The 22,853-nt window shown below is 37.7% G+C and overlaps 1 protein-coding gene across 1 annotated transcript in view; it reads right to left on the reverse strand.

The window, feature by feature from the left end:
- RHOBTB1 (Rho related BTB domain containing 1) overlaps nt 1-22,853 on the reverse strand; it is a 138,871-nt gene that overhangs the window by 103,391 nt on the left and 12,627 nt on the right. Inside the window, exon 2 of the mRNA XM_021073598.1 lies at nt 18,659-18,760. The gene's annotated coding sequence lies outside the window, so the exon portion shown is untranslated. The remainder of the gene's footprint in view (nt 1-18,658; nt 18,761-22,853) is intronic.

A 22,853-nucleotide genomic window follows, 5' to 3' on the forward strand; every position in this document is an offset into this window, starting at 1 on the left:
TTGCTACAAAAACACATGCACTGTTAACAGAAAGACAAGCTTGGGATAAAGCTATTGCTACTTGTGTTTTATCTTGTGTGGGACAGATTATACTCTAAAGTTTGCAAAATGTTAAAAATATTGAAACACCTTCAAAGGAAAATGACCAGAGCATTGAACGAAGGAAATCAGAGAGAATGAGGAGGCATTGGAAAGGTGCTTGTCAGGGTATCAGAGGGGAAGTAAACATTCCATTAGAGCCCCAGGTTATATGTAGGACCAGGAAGGAGAATCTACAGACACATTTTAATTTGATTTAAGGACTTTCAATCAACTCAAACAGTCTGAAGTTGAGAAGCCAAGAGATTCCTATCATAGATATTTTAACATTACCATAGGCATCAGAGGAGTGTTAAGGTCCCCCCAACCTTGAAAGTCTTTTGTTCTAGAGTTGTTCTCTAGACAGTTATTGTCTAGAGAAAATAGACAATAACTGGACAGTTATTGCACAATGACATTGATGGAGCTTTTGGGGTCCCTTTTAGGCTGCACTGTAGGAGCTGTGAACCTGGACTAATAGAGACCTTATAAATCCTTCTTTCCTTGATTTCTATCTCATATTTCCTCATTTGGCCCCAAGCATGCTGTGTAATGCCTTGGCGAATATCCTATAGAAATCCAGATATATTTAATTACCCCAATTGATTAGTCCAATAACCCTCTCAGAGGAGAAAAGGATGCTGATTGACATGGAGGTGACAGGAATGCAAACTTTTTTTTTTGGTCTTTTTTGCCATTTCTTGGGCTGCTCCCGTGGCATATGGAGGTTCAGACTAGGGGTCAAATTGGAGCTGTAGCCACTGGCCTATGCCACAGCCACAGCAACTCGGGATCCGAGCTGCGTCTGCAACCTATACCACAGCTCATGGCAATGCCGGATCCTTTAACCCACTGAGCAAGGCCAGGGATCAAACCCGCAACCTCATGGATTAGTTGGATTCGTTAACCACTGAGCCACGACGGAAACTCCAGGAATGCAAACTTTTATAACCATCTCAGATCTGAGGTTAGCAAGAGAGAACTGGTAAACTGAGGCAGCTGCTTGATTGATGTATGAGGCCGACGGGGTAAAACCATCATCTGGAGACTGCATTTGATTGTGATCTCCAGGTGTTATCTGGCAGAGAGATCATTCAATGCTATGGATTGTGGTCTGTCATTTAGCAGAATGTCATAGTGATCAGTGACCGTTTGCCTATTACAGTCAATATCAACCTTTCAGTACTGTGATTAAAAAAAAAATAGGTTGTTGGTGATGATAATTCTATGTCAGTTATGCTCACTGCATAAAAAATGCTTCCCAGTTTCAAATACAGTGGGGCTTAGGTGATATCATTGATTGGCAGATACAGCTTGTGTTTGGCACAACCAAATGCTACCCTCTTTGTGTATATAAACCCACTATTCCATTCACAAGACAAGTATTTATTCAAAGGACAGGGGTATTAATGGTAACATATATTTTTTCCTTAGTGTATTATATAAAATATATGCTGATCATTACAATTCTGACCTATACTGAATATTAATTCTATATTTCATGGATCTTGGTAATTTATTAAGTTCAGTGCTGTACATTTACTCGAGAAACTAGTAAAATTTTGATAAAAATCATTTGCTGTAAAACCTCAGAATAATTTTTGAACAAACTTCATAATTCTTTTTGCACTTAGAGTACACACAATAGAAAATCTACCAAACAACGTAAGAGTTAAATATTTTCTAATACTCAGCCCAGAAAAGAGCTTACTTAGCGTTTTTTCTGCTTGCTTTACATTTATATTTGTGTCGCAATACAAATAGGGCTTTTACAGTTCAAGATTAATGCTATGGTTTTCTCTGTTCATTCTCTGTCATCCACATTGCAATGGGACCAAACAACAACAACAAATAACCAGCTGAATGCTGAAAGACTCATTGTCAAAATATTCATGGACACACAAAGTCAGTATCAGAAAAAAAAGGTCCCAGAATATATGAGTAAACTCCCCTCTTTTATTTTGGTAAAACTTCAGAGACGTGTTGTGATGAGTCAAAGAAAATATGTAAAACCCAGCTGGAGATTAGCTTGGGGTAGCTAGTTTTTATGGAAGTCTTACCATTGTCTTTATTAGTGCTTAATAAATGATGTAGTAAATAATGTAATAAATAATGATAGCTCCTGAATCTAGAGTCAAGCAGATCATCCATCTGAGAGGTAAGAGGTCTGTTTTTCCTTTTGCATTTGTAGGAATTATTTTGAAAGTCTTCTCTTGGTTCAAAAAGAGCTGATTAAAAAGTAATGACAACCAATAACCTAATTGTTGTGCCTGCAAATATTATCATTGGCTTAGTGCACAAAACCACTAGTGGTGGATTAAATAGCAAGCTCAAGGACTGCTAATCTAACTGCTGCTAATCTTCACCAAACAGGCTTGTCAGATGTGATTTGCTCTATGGCAACCCGCTCAGAAGGTATATAGGCTTGGAAGTAAAATGCCCACTGATGTTAACAAAGCTTTCCTGTTTAAATAGAAACAAGCGCTGTGGTATAGAGAAAGCAAGGAGGATTTTAGGCTTAACAAAGCCGAGTTCTTGAATCCTTTAACCACACCTCTAGGAGTCAATATTTCTAATGCAGAGCAACAAAGGGAAAAGTTGAGAAATAAACTGCATATCATTACAGAGTAAGTCTGCTAATCTTGATTCAATACGGGCTGCCTTGAATAGAAATATAAGCAATTGTTAAGGAAATTACTCCCAAGAAAACAAGCAGAATCTTCCCTCCATTAAAAGGTTTTCATCTGTTAGACACTCTCATATCTTAGGGCAGATTAGATTTTAGTGTTTGGAGAAAATGAGATTCTAGACGCCAGGAGTATCACAAAAATCACAGGGCTGGCAGATCATTAAGAGGTCACTTAGTTCACCTTCCTGTCTCCATTCAAAACAACATCTGAGAGTGAAAACCGATCACCCTCTTCTTGAAAAATTTCAGCACAGATTACATTTGAGTCTTATCCGAGATAGCCTTCTTTGGTTTATTTTTGTTTTTAAGCAGTACTTCATTTCTGAAGGAATTCTGAAAACATCATCTGGGCATTGCATCATAGAAACATCGGAGCTACAATGAGGACGGCAACACTTTGGGGTCTTATATTCAAAAGAAACAACCCTTGTAATTGAAATGACGCTGTCAGTGACACAGGAAACTAATTTTTTACTAGAATACTGACCTAGAGGAAAGTTGCAGGCCTGGGAAAATGGGAAAAGAATAAAGAATGAAAAATCCAGACTGAGAAAGATGATTTAGTATTACATTGCTTGCAGCAGAGAAGATGGGACATTTGGGGAGAGAATTGAGTTAGATATTAGGAAGAATTGATTCCAGGTGAGGAGGTATGCTGGCCACTGCAATGAGTTCCTGTTTAGGTTCTACAATTTCAGTCTTCCAGGGATAATCTTTTTTTTTAAAGAAAAGATTCTTATATTTGAATTAGTCTTGGCAAAATAGTAATAGAAGATGGAAAGATGGCCTCATTAAATTAGAATGGTTTAATACATGACATTTGATACCTGCTATTTTTTAAGATTAAAAAAATCTCCAAAATTTTATGTCTTTCTCTGTAACATGTGAAATAGAGTTGTCCCTCAGTGTCTGTAGGGGATTGGTTCCAGGACTTCATGGACAGCAAAATCTGAGGATGCCCAAGACCCTTACATAAAATGATGTAGATTTTTTTCTTCTTTTTCAGCATATAGAAGTTCCCAGGCTAGGGGTCCAATTGGAGCTACCGCTCCAGCCTACAGTCATAGCAACACTGATTTGAGCCCAACCTGCAACCATGCTGCAGCTCATGGAAACGTTAGATCCTTAACTCACTGAGTGGAGCCAGGAGTCAAACCTGCGTCCTCATAGATACTAGTTGGGTTTGTTAACATTAGGCCACAATGGGAACTCCCTAGAAGTTTCATATAACCTATGCACATCCTCCCATAAACTTTAAATCATCTCTGGATTACCTACCTAATATAGGAGTTCCCAGGTGGCTCAGTGGGTTAAGGATCTTGCATTGTCACTTCTGTGCCTTGGGTCACTGCTGTGGCAAGGGGTTTTATCCTTGGCCTGGGAACTTGCACATGCAGTAGTCACAACCAAACAAAACAAAGAAACCAGAAAACCTAATACAATGTAAATGGTATGTAAGTACTTGTAAATACAATGTAAATGTTAAGCTGGCATGGAAAATTCAAGTTTTGTTTTTTTGAAATTTCTGGAATTTTTTTCCTAGATTTTTTCCATCTGTAGTTAGTTGAATCTGCAGATGCAGAATGTGCAGATTTGGAACCTTAGTTCATCTGTGCATCACTAAGCTTATAATTATTTAGGAGTACCCTCACTCCTACCGACTCCAGTTAAATAGATTGAAGGCCTTTTTCAGATTTTCAGATTAGTTTTAGGTAAATAATATAAATGTATGCTTGGAAACAAAACCATATTTCAGTGAACAAAATGAGATCCCTGGAACTAGCCTCATAACTCATTCTATAGCCAGGCCAAATTAAAGAGATATGAATGAACAATGAAAGACAACTATGACACTACTTGGAAAAATAACTATTGTTTCTCTTGGCTTTTCTTGGTAAGGAGTATACAATAAATTCTTGAGCTCACTATGAACACATGTCTTTATGTTGCTATTCATTTAAAAATCAGATTCCAAAATATGTGTAGAGTTGGTTAAATGATCAGACAAAGTTTCTCTCAATGTCTGTGGAGTTAAGAGTACCACTTACAGAACAACCAGTTCCTGGGTGAGATCTGGGATTAGACCTGTTCACAAGAAATAGCTAGAGGACCAGTGTTTATTCTCTAATAGCCAAGGGACTTTAATTTGGTTCTCTTCCTCAAGACCCACGTTGCTAGTGGTAGAAAGTGAGTGAAGACATCAGTTTAGTTGGAAGGACACCTGTTAGACCTCAGTTTTATTCTGTTACATACTGGCTGGGTGAACCTCCACAAGGAACTTTATTTCTCAGAGGACAGTGTTAGGCTCACTGTCATTTCTTATAAGCATTACTTCCCTTTCCTGTGGAGTGGGGAGAGTGTTGTGATAGTATGTATGGGAGTGGCTATATTTTATAAGCAAATATATAAGATGAGAAATGACTGTGTCCATCTAGTATCATGTTCAAGAAATGGAACTTCTTCCTCCGTATGTGGCCTGGAATTATATGACTTTAAAATAATCTCATTGACAACAGTCACATTAATTAAAAAGCTTTTTTTAAAAGCAGAAAGCCAATATATTAGTTTACAATGAGACATATCTACCAAGCTAATGAGTTTTACTGACTACTGTAATTTCTCCCTGTAGGTATGGATAAAGACGTAGAATAAATATATGTGAGGAATTATAGTCAATGAACTGGTTACCAAGTGAATCTGGGTTCGGAACCAGAAGAATAAATTGGAAGGTGTAAGTGGCTGAGGATGCAAAGCCATGAAAAACCTAATGGACTCTTCTCTCTCTAGGAATTCATTTGCTGCATGGTCTAGAGACCCATATTCTTGGGCTAGGATCTTATTCTATAGGTGCTAGAAAGGCACTACCCATATTTGCTGCTTTTTAAAAAATTTTTTTAGAGTAGTTTTGTATTTATAGAAAAGACAGTACAGAGTTCCCATACACCCCAGTTTTTCCTGTTGTTAACATCTTACATTAATCACTATGGTACATTTGTTACAACCAAGGAATCAATATTGATGTTTTATAATTAACTGAAGTCCATACTTTACTCAGATTTCATTACTTTTCCCCAGTATCCTTTTTGACTCTAGGACCCCATCCAGAATATCATAGTATATTCAGTTGTTGTGTCTCTTTAGGATCCTTTGGGCTGGGGCAGTTTCTCAGACTTCCTTTGTTTTTGATGACCTTGACTTTTTTTTTTTTAATTAAAGTCTAGTTGATTTACAATGCTGTGGCAATTTCTGCTATAGGGCAAAGTGACCCAGCCCTATATCTATATCCATATGCACACATTCCCTTTTTTATGTTATCTTCCATCATGGTCTATCCCAAGAGACTGTATGTAGTTCCTTGTGCTGTACAGTAGGACATATTTGTTGCTTTGAATTTCCTTTTTCTGTACCAACTTCTGATGGACAGGAATGCTTCCTTGTAAGATTTTTTTAAAGTATGTGTAGAATAAAGCAGGAATTTTAAGCTGAAATACTGTTTATTCATTTGCATGGAAATGCTAGGTAATAATTGTATAAATGCTGTGCTGACTTTATCTGGAGGCAAGATTAAGTTTCAGCAACGTCTCCAAATGCAGTTCTGAAATATCATGAATACTTGATAAGTTCTCTTTTTGAAAAGAAATGCAGCATTTTTACTTAGCATGAATACTATTTTTCAGTTTTCCCATATAAGAATCCTTCCTCGAAATGTTTCATTTTGGCAGAAGCTAACAGAAATGTATAAAAAGATGACAGTCAATGAAAACAGAAATACCATAATAATGGATCCTGGGATTACAAGACTGAGAACCTGGGACTCAAGCCCAGTTCAACATTTACAATAACAGGACGCTCATTTGTATCTCATGTTCTGTGAGGGTTGCTGGAAAATGTGGGGAAATGCAGGGAGTCTAATCTGGTTCTCTACCCATTCTGTCCATCGTTGCACCAGAAGGTGATATAAATGCACAGTTCTCCCATAAGGCTGTGTAAGAATGTGGAGTCTCAGAGGAAGATGATATGTCTAATTGAGAAGCTGCAATATGGGTCACATCAGTGTAAATAGGAAGGATAAGTGCAGTCAAAAAAGTCTGGGGAGTTCCCTGGTGGATCCAGTGTTGTCACTGCTGTGACTCGGGTCACTGCTATGGTGTGGGTTTGATCTCTGTTCTGGGAGCTTCTTTATGCCTTGGGCGGCAGCCAAAAAAAAAGAAAGAAAAGAAAAAAAAAGTCCTGTATAGGGAAAAGCCTTGAGATATTAGATATTGCAACTGTGGTATTAAGGGAAGCTATAATAGCATTTCATTTGGGTAATTTATTAGCTGAAGGGATTTTTAAAAGGATGAAGTTTCTATACTCCATCTATTTAGATTATACTCTAATATTTTGAAATGTTCTTTTCATTAATGTGTTTTTCCATTTTTATAGCAGAATAAGATAGCCAAAATCTCCCAATTTCTCTCTCTCTCTCTGTCTTCATTATATGAAAATAATCCACAGTGCCCATTAAAGGTCAAGTCTATCTAACTCTGATTTAGAAAACTACACTGAGGTTCTGATTCCTTTTATAACTGATCTCTAAGCAAGTAGCCTGAGGAGACTATTTCAGTGACATTTCTCTGTATTTATCTTTCTTGTTTTATTTATTTTTAAAATTAAAAAAATTTTCTTGACCATATCTGAGGCATGCAGAAGTTCCTGGGCCAGGGATAGAACCTGTACCACAGCAGTGACATGCTGAATCCTTAACCACTAGGGCACCAGGAAGCTCCCAAATCTTCCTTGTTTAAAAAAAAAAAGCTCATTTTTAAAACTCCTGTGCCCTGATTAAATGGATACTGTATAAAAACACCCCATAATGAATGACACAAATTAAAAAATATTACCTCATAATACATTATTTTATTGATAGATCCGATGTAATGGGGTTTATATTTCAGTATATACAACATTTTAAATCATAAACTTATTTTTGTAAAATTCATATCATAGCACTTCCTGAACCCTTAGGTATAAACTCAAAATGGATTAAAGACTGAAATATAAGACCAGATACTATAAAACTCTTAGAAGAAAACATAGGCCAAACACTCTCTGACATAAACCACAGCAATATCTTCTCAGATCCACCTCCTAGAGTAATTACAATAAAAACAAAAATAAACAAATGGAACTTAATCAAACTTAAAAGTTTCTGCACAGTGAAGGAAACCCTAAACAAAACACAAAGACAACCTACAGAATGGGAGGAAGTCTTTGCAAATGAAGCAACTGACAAGGGATTAATCTCCAAAATTTATAAACCCCTTCTGCAGCTCAATACCAAAAAATCAAACAGCCCCACCAAAAAATGGGCAGAAGATCTAAACAGACAATTCTCCAGAGAAGACATACAGATGGCCAAAAAATATATGAAAAGATGTTCAACATCACTTATTATTAGAGAAATGCAAATCAAAGCCACTATGAGGTAACTCCTTACACCCGCCAGAATGACCATTATCAAAAAGTCTACAAACAGTAAGTGCTGGAGAGGGTGTGGAGAAAAGGCAACCCTATTACACTGTTGGTGAGAATGTAAATTGGTGCAACCACTGTGGAAAACAGTGGAGAGTCCTCTGTTTTTTAGAAAACTAAAAATAGAATTACCATTTGATCCAGCAATCCCACTCCTGGGCATCTATCCAGAGAAAACCATGACTTGAAAAGACACATGTACTCCAGTGTTCAATGCAGCACTACACACAATAACCAAGACATGGAAACAACCTAAATGTCCAGCAACAGAAGAGTGGATAAGGAAGATGTGGTGTATATACACAATGGAATATTACTCAGCCATTTAAAGAAATACCAGCATTTGCAGCAACATGGATGGACCTAGAAATGATCATTCTAAGTAAAGTCAGTCAGATGGTGAGACACCAACGTCATATGCTATCACTTACATGTGCAATCTAAAAAAGGACACAGTGAACTTCTTTGCAGAACAGATGCTGATTCACAGACTTTGAAAAACTTATGGTTTCCAAATGAGACAGGTCGGGGGATGGGGGTTGGGCTAGGGGCTTGGGATGAAAATGCTATAAAACAGGGTTGTGATCATTATTGTACAACTATAAATGTAATAAAATTTATTGAGTAATTATAAAAAATACATTTTAATTTTGAAAGACGACTTCTGGGTTCTGGAAGAGTATAAATACCCAGCACACACAATGTATTTCAAATCATCTGTGTTTGACAACTAACATGCCAATATTTAGACTTTATCAGAAACTTTTGCATGTGACATTAGGGCAGGGACCCGCTGCAATGAATTTTTTAGAATCTTAGTTTTATTGGCTAAATATAAGAGTCTTGAGATCAATAAATGAAGGAAAATTCTATATTATAAATTATCATGAAAAGAAAGCACAGTTCTAATTAATTAAAAAATGTGACAGGATAAAATGATGGAGATTTTTGGTGCTTGTCCTCTAAATTAGAAGAGGAGAGTGGTAAAATGACATCAGAGGGGTGTGGCTGAGTCGGTGCTTAGGAAGCTTGTTGAGAACTGTGGACTTTAAGTGCAGCTCACATTGAGAGAGATAGTGTTACTAATAGTGCAGTAGCATGTGTTATGGAGAAATAACACAATGATAGTGTTGCAGGGGATGCCTTCTTTATTCAACCTTAATGTATCATTTGGGTGTGATTAGCTTCTTTTCCCTACAAGCAGCCACACCAACCATCTAACTGATGCAGAAACTGATCAGGGAAAGGAAGACCTGTGGGCAGAAAAATAAAAGTAGGAAGAGAGCAAGACAGAAGGTCCATGGTCCCAAGTGATTCCCTGGGCAGGGGTCAGTGATCAGACCTGCTTGCTCTTCCATTCTTGCCAAATGTAGTTATCAGCATTTAGGTCCTTTATTTTACAGTTAAGTGTTTAAACTCTTAAAATCGCAACATACCTTTTCTGTGTCATTGGATGGGTGCCACGTGGTCATTTTATAGAAGAACCATTTCTCACCCACACAGACCAGAGCTGGGAGAAAAGGGGAGGGTTGATTTAAATACCCTAACTCAGAATTTACTGTGGATTTAAAATCTCTGACTTAATGTTGCATTAACTACTGGTGACTGCTTTACTGCCTTTAAAACATGCATATATAATTGGATACTGTAATGCTTTGTGGGTAAAATAAATACCAACTCACACTAAAATAAATACTCTGCATGATGAAGTTCATGTGGACATAAATTAATCATTTACCAGTTAACCAATATGCACAGGAAAGAAATAGATCACTTATTAAAGGTTGCCTCATCTATAAAAGGGGAAAAATGAAATGCTGATATATTTTACAGTGGTGCTGTGAGGAAAAATATATAAAATTATTGCTAAGCAGTTTATAAACCATAAAATGCAGTATGAACATTAAATTAATAATATTTGTACTAATTCAGATTCAACACCCTCTGCATTAAATATATCTTTTTGCCTATTGAAGCATATACACAGCCAAGCTGAGGCTTTTTATTTAAATTTTTTCAGTGTCTTTGGAATTCTGCAGAGCATCACAGAAGTTATTGGTTATGTTAAAAACTTTTCAGCGGTACACCCCCAACATTTAGAAAGCGAAATTCTTTGCTGGCCACATCCCTGATCTCACTTAAGTTCACTCCCAAAGGGTTTTAGGTCTTTCACTTGTATAGACATCATACTTACAAAGGATACATGGGCTTGAATTTTTCGATCAGGTGGAAGTAATTAACAATGCTCCATGACTTGGTTTCTTCTAAATGATGACATGAAGTAGGGAAGTGATGTTCCATTAGCTGGGAGGTACATGATATCTCTGCATATTGCGTCAAATTGGCCTGTGATGTAAACTGGGCCAGGACAGCAGCCTGGCCTGAAAAGCAGCAGGATTTCAAGGAAGCCATGCTGCTCAAAACAGTAAAGGCTTTAGAGATAAATCAAGCTTCTATTTCTCAGCCTGAGTCCAGAAATGTTGTTCAGGGGCACAGGGGAGAACTAAGCAACATAGGACATAGTTCCCTGATTCTTTTACCTTTTCTTTTCTTTGGTGTTCTTTTTTTTTTTTTTAATGGAGTCTTATTATTTAGAAAACCAACTTGTACAAAACCTGTAATCCACTCAGCACATTTTTAACATTGTCAGTGCCCCTTTGATAAAACACATCAGACATCTCTCCACTCACTTCGTTTTGTAGGAGCCATTAATATAGAAATACCTCCTCATCTTCTACTATGAAATGATAAATGGCTGACTGGAGATACCTGAAATATTGCCAAATCTCCCCTATGTATCTTGTGTCACCAGCAATAATAAACAGTGACTAATCTTTGGTCATGAACTACATTTATGGCTTTCTTGTCATCAAGAGGTAAGTATCCTCTTGAATCAGGTTTAAGGCTCTAATGTTTATGCTAGGAACATGTGTGCTAGAAAAAGTAGGCCTAGGTCCAGAGGAAAATAACCCTCATATTTTCTTTAACTTTTATGGAACCTTGCATTTCCACCCATCTCTCATTTTTTTTTGGCATCAGGATTCACCCAGGAGTATTCTGATCAGGGATCAAATCTATGCCAGTCAATTTACCATTTTGGCGATAACAAGAGGAAAAGTAATAGGGAAAGGAACATGGCTAAAATGCAGACTTAGCCCAGTTGAAGCTTATCAGAGATCAAAAGGAAACATGATGAAAATGTTTCTTCCATTTCTTCTATGTAACCCAGGGTTAGGGTGATTGAAGTTTCCCTAAAAGAACTATAAGAAGGGCAGAGCACCAGAAGGAAAAACTATAGAGGCAAATTAAGATGTTGAGGGAAACAAAATAAGATCAGTAAGGCTGCAATTCTACTTCAGTTCAACTGAATATCAAGTGCCTCCTGGATACCAGCCCAAACAAACAAAAATCACTGCCCTTGTGGAGCGTCTTATGGAGGGAGACAGACAGTAAATAAATGAGTAATCATTAAGTTATATAATTTATCAGATGGTGGCAAGTATCTTGGTGAGAAACACACCAAGGAAGGAATTAAGAATTGTGGGAAGGGCTTGCATGTTTAGAAGGTGGTCAGTGAAGATCTGACTGAGAAACTGACATCTGAGAAATGAGTTGAATGAGATGAGAGAGCAGGTTGTGTGGATTCCCTGGGAAGAGTGTCCAAAATAGGAGATAGCATGTGCAAAGGTCCTGAGGCAAGAACATGGGAATGAGGGCAGGGAGAGAGGATGCTCCTGATGGGGGCTAAAACATAGATGGCTGAGTCCATTGTTAGGTTCTAGCTTTTGCTCTGATCAAAATAGGAAACCCAGAGTTCCACTGTGGCTTAGTGGGTTAAGAATCTGACTAGTATCCATGAGGATGTGGGTTTGATCCCTGGCTTTGCTCAGTGTGTTAAGTGTCCAGCATTGGTGCCAGCTGTGGTGTAGGCCACTGATGTGGCTCAGAGTCAACCCCTAGCCTGGGAACTTCCATATGCCACAGAAGTGGTCCTAAAAATAATTTTAAAAAATTTAAAAAATCTTATTTTTTAAAAAACAGGAAACCACTGGAGAGTTTTTGAGTCAAAGAGCAAAATGACCAGATGTACACTTTATTGAAAAAAGATTGTAGGGAACAGGAGCGGAAGCAAGGAGATAAATTGGTTAAAATGACAAGTTCACCTCTTCTCTCTGCATAAGTTTAATGAATATGAGCCAGAAATGCAGAGACAGGGTATCAAAATTTTATGCAAAGACACTGAACTTGTAACTACACAAAACTAAAACTGGTTGGAAGAAAAGAGTTTAATAAAGCAATCAGTTCATTTCTTCAGCATTGAAGGGTAAGTTTGAAAACATTTTAAATGAAGTTCATGAATAACCAAATGTTAAATTAAGGTTTGGGAACTTTGAATATCTTCTAAGGAATAGATTAAAAAAATCTCCCTCCTTAACGTGGTCTGGGTTGTGGAATTAAACAAATGTCTATTAGATGATGGTCTCGTCAAGTACTTTCAGTCCTGGAAACCAAAACAACAACAACAACAAACCCCCAAAACAACCCCCCCCAAAGCCCAGAACAAAACCAAAAGCAAAAATCAGGACCTTTCATTTGGATGTTGGAGAAACCTGAATAGTTAAAAATGCAGAGCACCAAGAAAAATAAAGTGAGCCATCGTTTGGATTAATTATGCTTTTATTTTCAAATTAAAACATATGAATAATGGGAAGAAAAAAATGCTTAAGGCTTCTTCAGGGAACAAAGAAAGAGAGAAATAAAAATACCGATAAAAGGTGAATTTAGCCTTAAGTCAACCTTTCTGGCAGTCAGAATTATTAGGTTATGAAACAGAGCTCTCCCTATTTCTCCTGGGCCATTTAGGTTTGGAACAAATTGGACCTGAAAAAAGTGTCAAAATTCACAGTAGGAGCGCCCACTCAAAGCATCATTTCTCTCTCTGAAGTAGGTTACTACATTCACCTAGGGAAATTTCTATTGAATTATAATTAAGTGGCTAATTAAAAAGTGGATTATCAAGTATATTAAAATATGAGGGAAAGAAGTGCACATCGTTCATTCTTTAATTTAGGAGATCCACTATTTCCTTAAAAAAATTTCTCGCTGGAAAATTCCATGTATAACATGTATGTTGTTTTTTTCTCCTTAAACCAAATTTATTGAAGCAAGTCTAACATTTTGTTTATCAAGTTAATAGAAGTAATTTGAGCTTCCTCTGTTAATTAAAAAAAAAGTACCTATACATCACAGTTATTCTTTTTATTTTTATTTTTTTATTTTAAGGGCTGAACCTGAAGCATATGGAGGTTCCCAGGCTAGGAGTCCAATTGGAGCTGTAGCTGCTGGCCTACACCACAGCCACAGCAATGCAAGATCCAAGCCGAGTCTGCAACCTACACCACAGCTCATGGCAATGCTGGATTCTTAATCCACTGAGCGAGGCCAAGGATCGAACCTACATCTTCATGGATACTAGTCAGGTTCGTTAACTGCTAAGCCACAAAGGGAACTCCACAGTTATCATTCTTTAGAATGAGAACCAAAGGCCAAGCAAAAGCAATGCATGGTTCCTAGAAGAAACAATAATGATAATAATGACAACAACAACGACTGCCATTTATGCACTGCTAATGTGTGTCAAATGCTGGAGGTCTCATTTAATTCTTGCAACAACTCTATAAGGTAATTTTATGCCTATTAAACAGATGACGAATATAGAATGGCCAATGGGGACTTGCTGTACAACACAGGGAAATCTATCCAATATTCTGTGGTAATCGATATGGGAAAAGAATCTGAAAAAGAATGGATGTGTGTATATGTATAACTGAATCAATTTGTTGTATAGCAGAAAATTATCACAACATTGTAAATCGACTACACTTAAATAAAACTATAAAAAATGACGAAGGAAAAAAAAACAAAACAGATGAGGAGACTGAGCCGAGAGAAGTTGGGAAAATTTATTCAAAATCACACAGCTCAGTGATGATAAGCTAAAGTTCAAACTCAGGTCTTTTTGACTTAATCTTGCATTAAACAAGAGTTTCCCCCCCTCCTTAAAGTATTTTTAACATTAGACTAAAACTGTAGTGTTGCATTCAACTGATTTGGAAATTGATAGTGTTCATGTGCCCTATAAACAGTTAATCGGGATTTTATATTAATCAGAAGACCACATCTCCTAGGCATTTGTACAAATATCAGTTTATTTTATAAAGTAAATGATCGTCAGAGACCCCTGAGCCATTATGAACAGCAGAAGTTAAAAAGTAAAAGTCACCCGTAACTCTAAGTTAGTTACAAAAAGTCTTTTCCTATTTTCTTCTTTTTTCTAAGAAGGTAAAAATTAAGTGATAGCCCTTGTACTTTGGTATGATCCTTTTCAGGAGCCTGCTGTATTAGTCAAGTATTAAGTGGGTCAGTCTGTTCCTAAAGACACTTAAAAATTGGCCACCCTGAGCAGATGACTCAGCAGACAGGCACTGGATGGGCTCACCAAATTGCTTACTCCCTCCTGAAACTGTGCAGGTGATTTGGAGTCCCTTCTCAAATAAAGGACAACAGTAACAATGTAATTATACTGAGCTTTACTGAGGAGCTACTGTGTATCAGACACCATGCTCACTGCATACATTACTTGACTTTGCTCCAAGGTTTCTGTCTTGGTACTGCTGATCTTTTGGGCTGGATAACTTTTTTTGTTGGTGGTGATGGGGGTTTTCTGTGTAGATTAGGAAGATTCGAAACATCCCTGTCCTCTACACACCCACCCTCTCAAGTTGTGACAGCCCAGACTCTCTCCAGATATTGCCACATGTCTCCTGGAGGGCAAAATCGCACCCCCTCGCCCCAAGTTGAGAACCTGTTTTACTTCCTCAACAACTCCTGGGAGGGCAGTACGACTAGATTAGTAATACTGCTGATGAGGAAATTGTGGCTACCAGAGGTTTAAGTAAAATGTCTAAGGTCTCAGAGTTAGTAAACTGCACAGCTGGAATGTACAGATTGCCTGCCTCTTGAATGCTGTTATTCTATGATTGAAACTCAGAAATGAAGACCTGCTTTCTTTGCCACCCTCTTCAATTCTATATGTCATCATGGGGCTAGAGAAGTGGGGAGGAGGAGAGGGTCCATAGGACACAGTGCACAGAATTTTGTTTATTGTAAAATGATTGTCTTTTATTTGAAGGATTAATTTCATTTTAACTGGAGTTCTGAAAACTAATGAAAAAAAATTACAAGTGTTAGATGGTCTCTTTCCAGGGTTTTTGAATCTGGCTGATTTAATTCTAACCAATTAGCATGCCATTATGGAAGAGTATTATGTTGAGAATCAATATTACACGAAACACTAATATTTTATTCAGTATTAAAAATTTATACAAATGGTAATACAAATGCTTTATCCCTACTTTCTCTAAATGAGAAGAAATGCTTCCTTAGGGCAATTCCAGCTCAAAGAAGATATCTTTTTAGAAGACTAATGGTATTACACTTTACATAGATCATTGCTTAAATGAAACAGTAAGATTTAATTGAATGAAATTTGTTTATTTTATCATAAAGTGTATAAGTTTTATAGGATATCAAAAGTTGTTTTCCCTTTTATACCTGGACTATAATCCCATGTTAAGATGACAACAAAATTATATTACTTTCTAGTATCGCTGAAAAGGAAAAAATAACTATCATATCATTACAATTATTGTTAACTGTCATTCTGATTTTAGGATATCATTTTTTCTTTCTTCTTCTCCATTTCTACCCTTTTTTGATTCAAATGTAATCTTAGGCTGGAGTTTGAACCTACCTATATTCAGATTCTGCATTTTATGTCTTTACAAAAAGAGAAACTAATGAATCTGGATAAACAGTAAACTAGATACACATCTAATAACCACTTCAAAACAGTTGAGTTAGGCATGATTTAAAAATGGGATTTCAAAGCTGCTTGCTACATTGTACCTCTTTGTGCCTTTCCCAGTGTCTGGCCTTGGCATGCTCTTTAATTGCAGACCCTGTGCCCACTGCCAGGATCCTGTGGCTCCTCATGGCCTCTTCCCTCATCTAGCCTGTCCTGCTGCTGCTTCCTGTCTCCTAACTTCAATTAGCTTTTTCAAGCTTCCAAGCTAGGGTAGCATTGAAAGATGTCTATAGGCTGGATCTGATGAAGGCATTTACAAGTTTTATCACTTGTGGACTTTATTTATTTTTTATTTTTTATTTTTTTGTCTTTTTGCCTTTTCTAGGGCTGCTCCCATGGCATATGGAGGTTCCCAGGCTAGGGGTCCAATCGGAGCTGTAGCCACCGGCGTACTCGAGAGACACAGCAACGTGGGATCCAAGCCGCGTCTGTGACCTATACCACAGTTCATGGCAACGCCGGATCCTTTAACCCATTGAGCAAGGCCAAGGATCGAACCCACAACCTCATGGTTCCTAGTTGGATTCGTTAACCACTGCGCCACAATGGGAACTCCTCACTTGTGGACTTTAATTTTCAACTTTTCAATTATTTGAAAACTAGAAGCAAGTTCAAACCTGCCTAACTTTGTGAATGACTGTACTTTATTCTTCAGTATTAGAAAAGTTTTGCTCCATATTTTAGTGGCCTCCCTGTTGGGTTGGCAAGATCAGTCAGTTAATATGCACATACCTTGAAAAAGTTGCTCTGTAGGAAAGGGATGCTTGTAATTCTAAAGGTGTATCAGAAGTTAAAAACTGCCATGCAAAATCAAAGCCGGGGGTGGGGGGAGGGCACTGAATAAATAAATCTAACCGAAAAACTAGAAATGGAAGGTATGTTCAGCATGGTAATGACTATTACCAATAGGAAAACATAAACTAAAAAAAAAAAAAAAAAAAAAAAAAAACCCAATATTTAATGGGTAGACTTTTCTGAAATACTGATTGGATTTCATTAATAAACATTTTATGCACATGGCTATTCTGACAGTTCCTTTTAAAATGAAAGACTAATGTTTTAATGAGAGGAATTATCACATGAACATATTTGAATCTGGCTTATGAAAAATAGGACCTGCGAATTTAAAATGTGTGCATAAAATGCAAATGGATTTAATTAACTGAAAACCCATAAGACAGAACTTCTTCAAATAAGCAATTACTTCGGGGACTAATCGTGTAAATAGGATCCTGATTCATTAGCACAAATACCCATATGAGAGAAGGATCAGCAAATTTTATTCTTTAAGTTATTTATGCACACATGGTAATATCTCATTAATTTAGGGCTTCAATAAATTTAAAATCTTTTGATAGTTTGCTCATGAGCTGGGCTGATGTTTACCTTTTTTTGCAAACATTTTATTTATAGGTAGATAACATATGGTGTTTTAAACATTTATTTTCAGTCTTAGGCACACTTTTTAGACACAGAATAAACTATTTTCAGTGAACCTCAGGCACTTTACAAGCTCCTACATACACCCAATCTATATGCTAATAACAAAATGTTCATATGATTTATTATAACAGGTCTCCTTAAGGATTTCTATTTTATAAGGTTTTGTTGAAGTTACTATATGTAGTTTAAAGTAATAAAAGCCACATTTGTTTAAAAGTTATCTATAATTCAGCCTTCCCACAAATTCAAACATGTCCACTTCCCTAATTCGTTAGAATAAATGAAATTTTACAATAGTGACAAATACACATATAGAAATTTTCTTTGAAATATGCATTAGAACATAAAAAGAAAAATAAAATATGTGAAGAGGGAAAAAAATGATTTTATGAGTGGACAAAGGAGAGTGAACTCTCTCAAATCATTTTAAGTCCTTTAGGCATAATCCACTGGTGAAAGAACTTGGTAATATAGCCCTTTCTTTCAGAGCTGATTTTGCTCACTTGGGATGACTCAGTTCTAATCACTTGCAAAGTGATAATAAGTTTTTCCAATTAAAGACAGTCAGTACCCAGGCCAAAAGGGGTAGCTGCTCCAAAGTTGGGCATCCAGGACCAAGAGAAATGGCACTACACAGCAATCTGGCACTTTTAAGTCTTCTCTGTATGTGGCCATGACTTTCCAGAGTCCACAGGTCAAATTTCTGCACAAGATGCTACTCAGCAGAGAATTTTAAAAGTGTGTGGAAGAATTAGGTTATTTTAATGATCAAAACTCATGCGTAGATCAAAATGACTCAAATTCTAAACCAGATAAAACATATCTAACATCAATTAAAAAAAAAAACCCACAAAGGGAACTAAAAAATGGAATATTCCCCATTATTATGAAACATTCTGAAGACAAATCTAGATATTAGGTCATGCCATCTTCATACACGAAGTCACTCCATTTCTTTGGTAAATATTGTGAATAAATTAGAACTACGTGTATTAGCAGTTACTTACCATATGAAGGAGAAAAATAAACTTCAGTTTCATTTTCATGACTTAATCAAGAATACCTGCTGCAAGAGGCCTTTTCCATGTGCTTCTGGGTAGTTATCAAACCTGGGCAGGAGATAAAAGCAAGGAGGGTGTCATCCTCATGAAGAAAACTTTGTAAGCAAGACTCCTTTATTATGTCAGTGGTTATTTCTCATCTGAATAGGCGCTACCCCAGCCAACCATATGCTATTCACAAATCAGCCAGCTGCCCAGAGTAGTTGGAGCAGGAAAGGGTGAAATGACTACCGGCCATAGAGAAAGAAGCCACTTGGTATTTGCCTGCATGAACTGAAGGTCCTTAACTTCACTCAGGACCAGTTCCTTCATCTCTCATATGGGAGTATTTTTATTTTATTATATTTTATTTATTTTTTTCTGCTGTACAGCATGGGGACCAAGTTACACTTATATGTATATATATTTTTTTCCTCCCTTTGTTCTGTTGTGCTATAAGTATCTAGACATAGTTCTCAATGCTACACAGCAGGATCTCATTGTAAATCCATTCCAAGAGCAATAAATCCAATAACCCCATGCTCCCCATCCCTCCCACTCCCTCTCTCTCTCCCTAGGCAGCCACAAGTCTATTCTCCAAGTCCATGATTTTCTTTTCTGTGGAGATGTTCATTTGTGCTATATATTAGATTCCAGTTATAAGTGATATCATATGGTATTTGTCATGGTCTTTCTGACTTACTTCACTCAGTATGAGAGTCTCTAGTTCCATTCCTGTTGCTGCAAATGGCATTATGTTCTTCTTTTTATGGCTGAGTAGTATTCATTGTGTATATATACCTCTTGTGGGAGTATTAATGCCAGCTATTCAGGGAACTGTTCTGATGGTCAAAGGAGACAATGTGTACAAAGACATTGAGTTAATAGTCAAAGTATTTCATGTATTTATTCTCTGACTCTTCACCTTAAGGATTTGAGGTGGCTTCTAAAAAGAAACATGTGAATAAAAATAAGAAAATAGAGGGGAGAGTAAAAATGGAAGAAGTGTATAAGCCACCTATGTTGGTCAACACTTGAAAGGATTGAAGTTATAATTTATACTTGAGTTTCTTGGTAATTTAGGTGAAAGGAGAATTTCTTCTGAAGCTCCTATTATTAAAAAGAAGGGAGTATCCGTTGTGGCTCAGCAGGTTAAGGATCCGATGTTGTCTCTGTGGGGATGTGGGTTCCATCCCTGGCCTCACTCAGTGGGTTAAGGATCCAGCGTCTCGACAAGCTGTGGCATAGGTTGCAGGTGCAGCTTGAATCCAGTGTTGCTGTGGCTGTGGTGTAGACCAGTAGCTGCAGCTCCCATTTGGAATTCCATATACCAAAGGTGTGGCTATAAAAAGAAAAAAAAAAAAAAGAAAAAGAAAAAGAAAGAGAGGAGAAAATACATCACTTTCCCTAAAGAAGCCAAGTATTTTATCCTTTTGATGTTAAATTCATAGGAAAGTCTTCCATGTAAAACATGATACAGGGAGGTTGAGATAATAACGCACTATTTAATAAGAGTAGGGCTGACTGTCTACTAAGAAAACTGAAGGGCAAGACAGTACTTTTGCTTGGATATAGTTATTACTGCTAGGAAAAGTGTATTATGTCTGGAGACAAACCTGAAGCTCCAATTAGGGAAATCCAAAGTAAAAGCCCACTAACTCCCAATCAGCAAGTCGTCCACCTCTCCTTCGTAACACACACACCAAGAGCTCCTCCTTTACTTTCTCTGAGGTGAGGAGGAGTTTCTGAAGATTACTGGTGACAATGACTATTCATAACAAATAGGGGTAGAGCTGCAAAGAGGCAGTGTGAACCCAGATGCACAGTAGGACAGTGGCACAGCCCATTTTGTGGAGCCGTTCCAAGTGGGAAAAGAGAACCAAATGATTAGACTGTAGATGAAATAAACCACAGCACAAAGCTCGTCCTTGAAACCTCATTTCCCATCTCAGGCAACTCCCCTCAGTTTTCCTCTTCAGGCTCTTCTGTCTCCCCTTAATGTGGAGCCTTTTTAAGGCTCTCCACTTGGCAGTGATTCCATTCACACTTGCAGCTTCGCTTGTCTTTTTGGATGCTCTTCCACCTGGATTCTCATCCCCATCTTCTCCTCACTTGGCTTTTCTTTTCCTGCTTACAATCAGTGGCCTTGTTCCTCTCTGTGGCTTGAACTTGGCATCATTTTCATTCCGTGCCTCCCTCACTGCATTTCCACACAAAACCTATCTACCTGACTATGGCCACTTTGCACACAAAATGCTCTACTTCCCTTTCACATGTCCAAGGCCACTGTCAATCAAAAACTGATCCAACCTCCACCATCTCCCATCCAGGCAGTGGCCTTCCATCTTATGTACTCCCTGCTTCTAATTATCATCACTTCCCAGTTCCCATGATGATCCTAGTTTTCTTCCTAAATCTCATGCTTCCCCACTTGCTTGAAAACTTCTAAAAGCTCTCCAGTCCCTATAGGATCAGGTCTAACATTTCTCAGCAGAACTTTCCAATACCTGAGCTCAACACCTTTACTGTTTTTCACTTGACCTTTCTAGTCATCCTAATCCATTTCCCCTCTCTGTGCCCCTTGTCCAAAAGCTGTTTTCTGCCTCCATGACTGTGGTTACTAGCTTTCTACTGCCTGAAATGCTCCACCCTACCCCTACCCCCTTTTTTGGGTTGTGCCCATGGCATTTGGAATTTCCTAGGCCAGGGATTGAACCTGAGCCACAGCAGTGATGATGCCAGATCCCTAACCCACTGAGAGATGCTCATCCCTAAACTCCCATTCAAATACCACCTCTTTTCAGGGATCTTCCTTAATTCCTGAGTAGAATTCATTGTATCCTCCTCTATAGACCTAAGAATCCTTAATCCTTAACTACAAGAATCACACTCATATACATGTATAGTATTCTGGCTTGATTTTTTTTTTTTTTTTTGTCTTTTGTCTTTTTTGTTGCTGTTGTTGTTGCTATTTCTTGGGCCGCTCCCGGGGCATATGGAGGTTCCCAGGCTAGGGGTTGAATCGGAGCTGTAGCAACCGGCCTACGCCAGAGCCACAGCAACTCGGGATCCGAGCCACGTCTGCAACCTACACCACAGCTCACGGCAACGCCGGCTCCTTAACCCACTGAGCAAGGGCAGGGACCGAACCCGCAACCTCATGGTTCCTAGTCGGATTCGTTAACCACTGCTCCATGACGGGAACTCCCCTGGCTTGATTTTTGATAGCTATAAATACAGTAGTGCAAAGGCTCTTAGAAAGCTTATAATCTAGCTAGGGAAACCCTGCTTTTTTTTTTTTTTTTCACGTTTCTGACTTCCACAGTGCAGTATTTCATGCTTAAATATTGTGGATGCTATATAAATTATGAGAGATTTTTAATTAAAAATTTTTTTTTATTATAGTTGATTTTTTCAGTTGTGTCAATTTCTGCTGTACCACAGTGACCCAGTCATTTACACACACACACACACACACACACACACACACACACACACACACACTCTTTTTCTCATACTATCTTCTATCATGGTCTATCCCAAGAGACTGGATATAGTTCCCTGTGTTATACATCAGGACTTCACTGCCTATCCATTCTAAATGTAATAGTTTTTATCTACCAACCCCAAACTCTCTGTCCATCCTACTCCCCACTTGTCCCCTTGGCAACCACAAGTCTGTTCTTCATGTCTGTGAGTCTGTTTTGGAGATAGGTTCATTTGTGCCATATTTTTAGATTAGACTTAAAAAAAAAAAGCCAAACAGCACCATGAAAGGCTCTGAACAGTGGGTGAAGGACACCATTTTAGAAAATATTTTCTGAATAAGAGACAATAACAAGGCTGTCCAGATGTGGGAAACAAAAGTCATGAAAGGAGAGAGGATGAGAAAAGAACCCAAATACAGTTTGCCGTATTACTGTTCTCTCTTTCTTAGATTAACAAATGTGTGTGATCAATTTATAAAAATCAAGTTAAGTATTTATATCTGAGGAAAAAGGTCGCCTTTGGCGAATCAGATCACAAAGTAGTCTTTACACATGGGAGATGAGCACATGAAATATATCTTACGGCAGGTCTCCCATTAAGGGATAGAAAACATCTTCCTGGAGCCTGTCCTCTTGCCTGACACAGGTAAGATAGTTTCATATTTGTGGAATGA

This window comes from Sus scrofa, chromosome 14 (genome assembly GCF_000003025.6).
Source record: "Sus scrofa isolate TJ Tabasco breed Duroc chromosome 14, Sscrofa11.1, whole genome shotgun sequence".
In the NCBI taxonomy this organism is placed as follows: Eukaryota; Metazoa; Chordata; class Mammalia; order Artiodactyla; family Suidae; genus Sus; species Sus scrofa.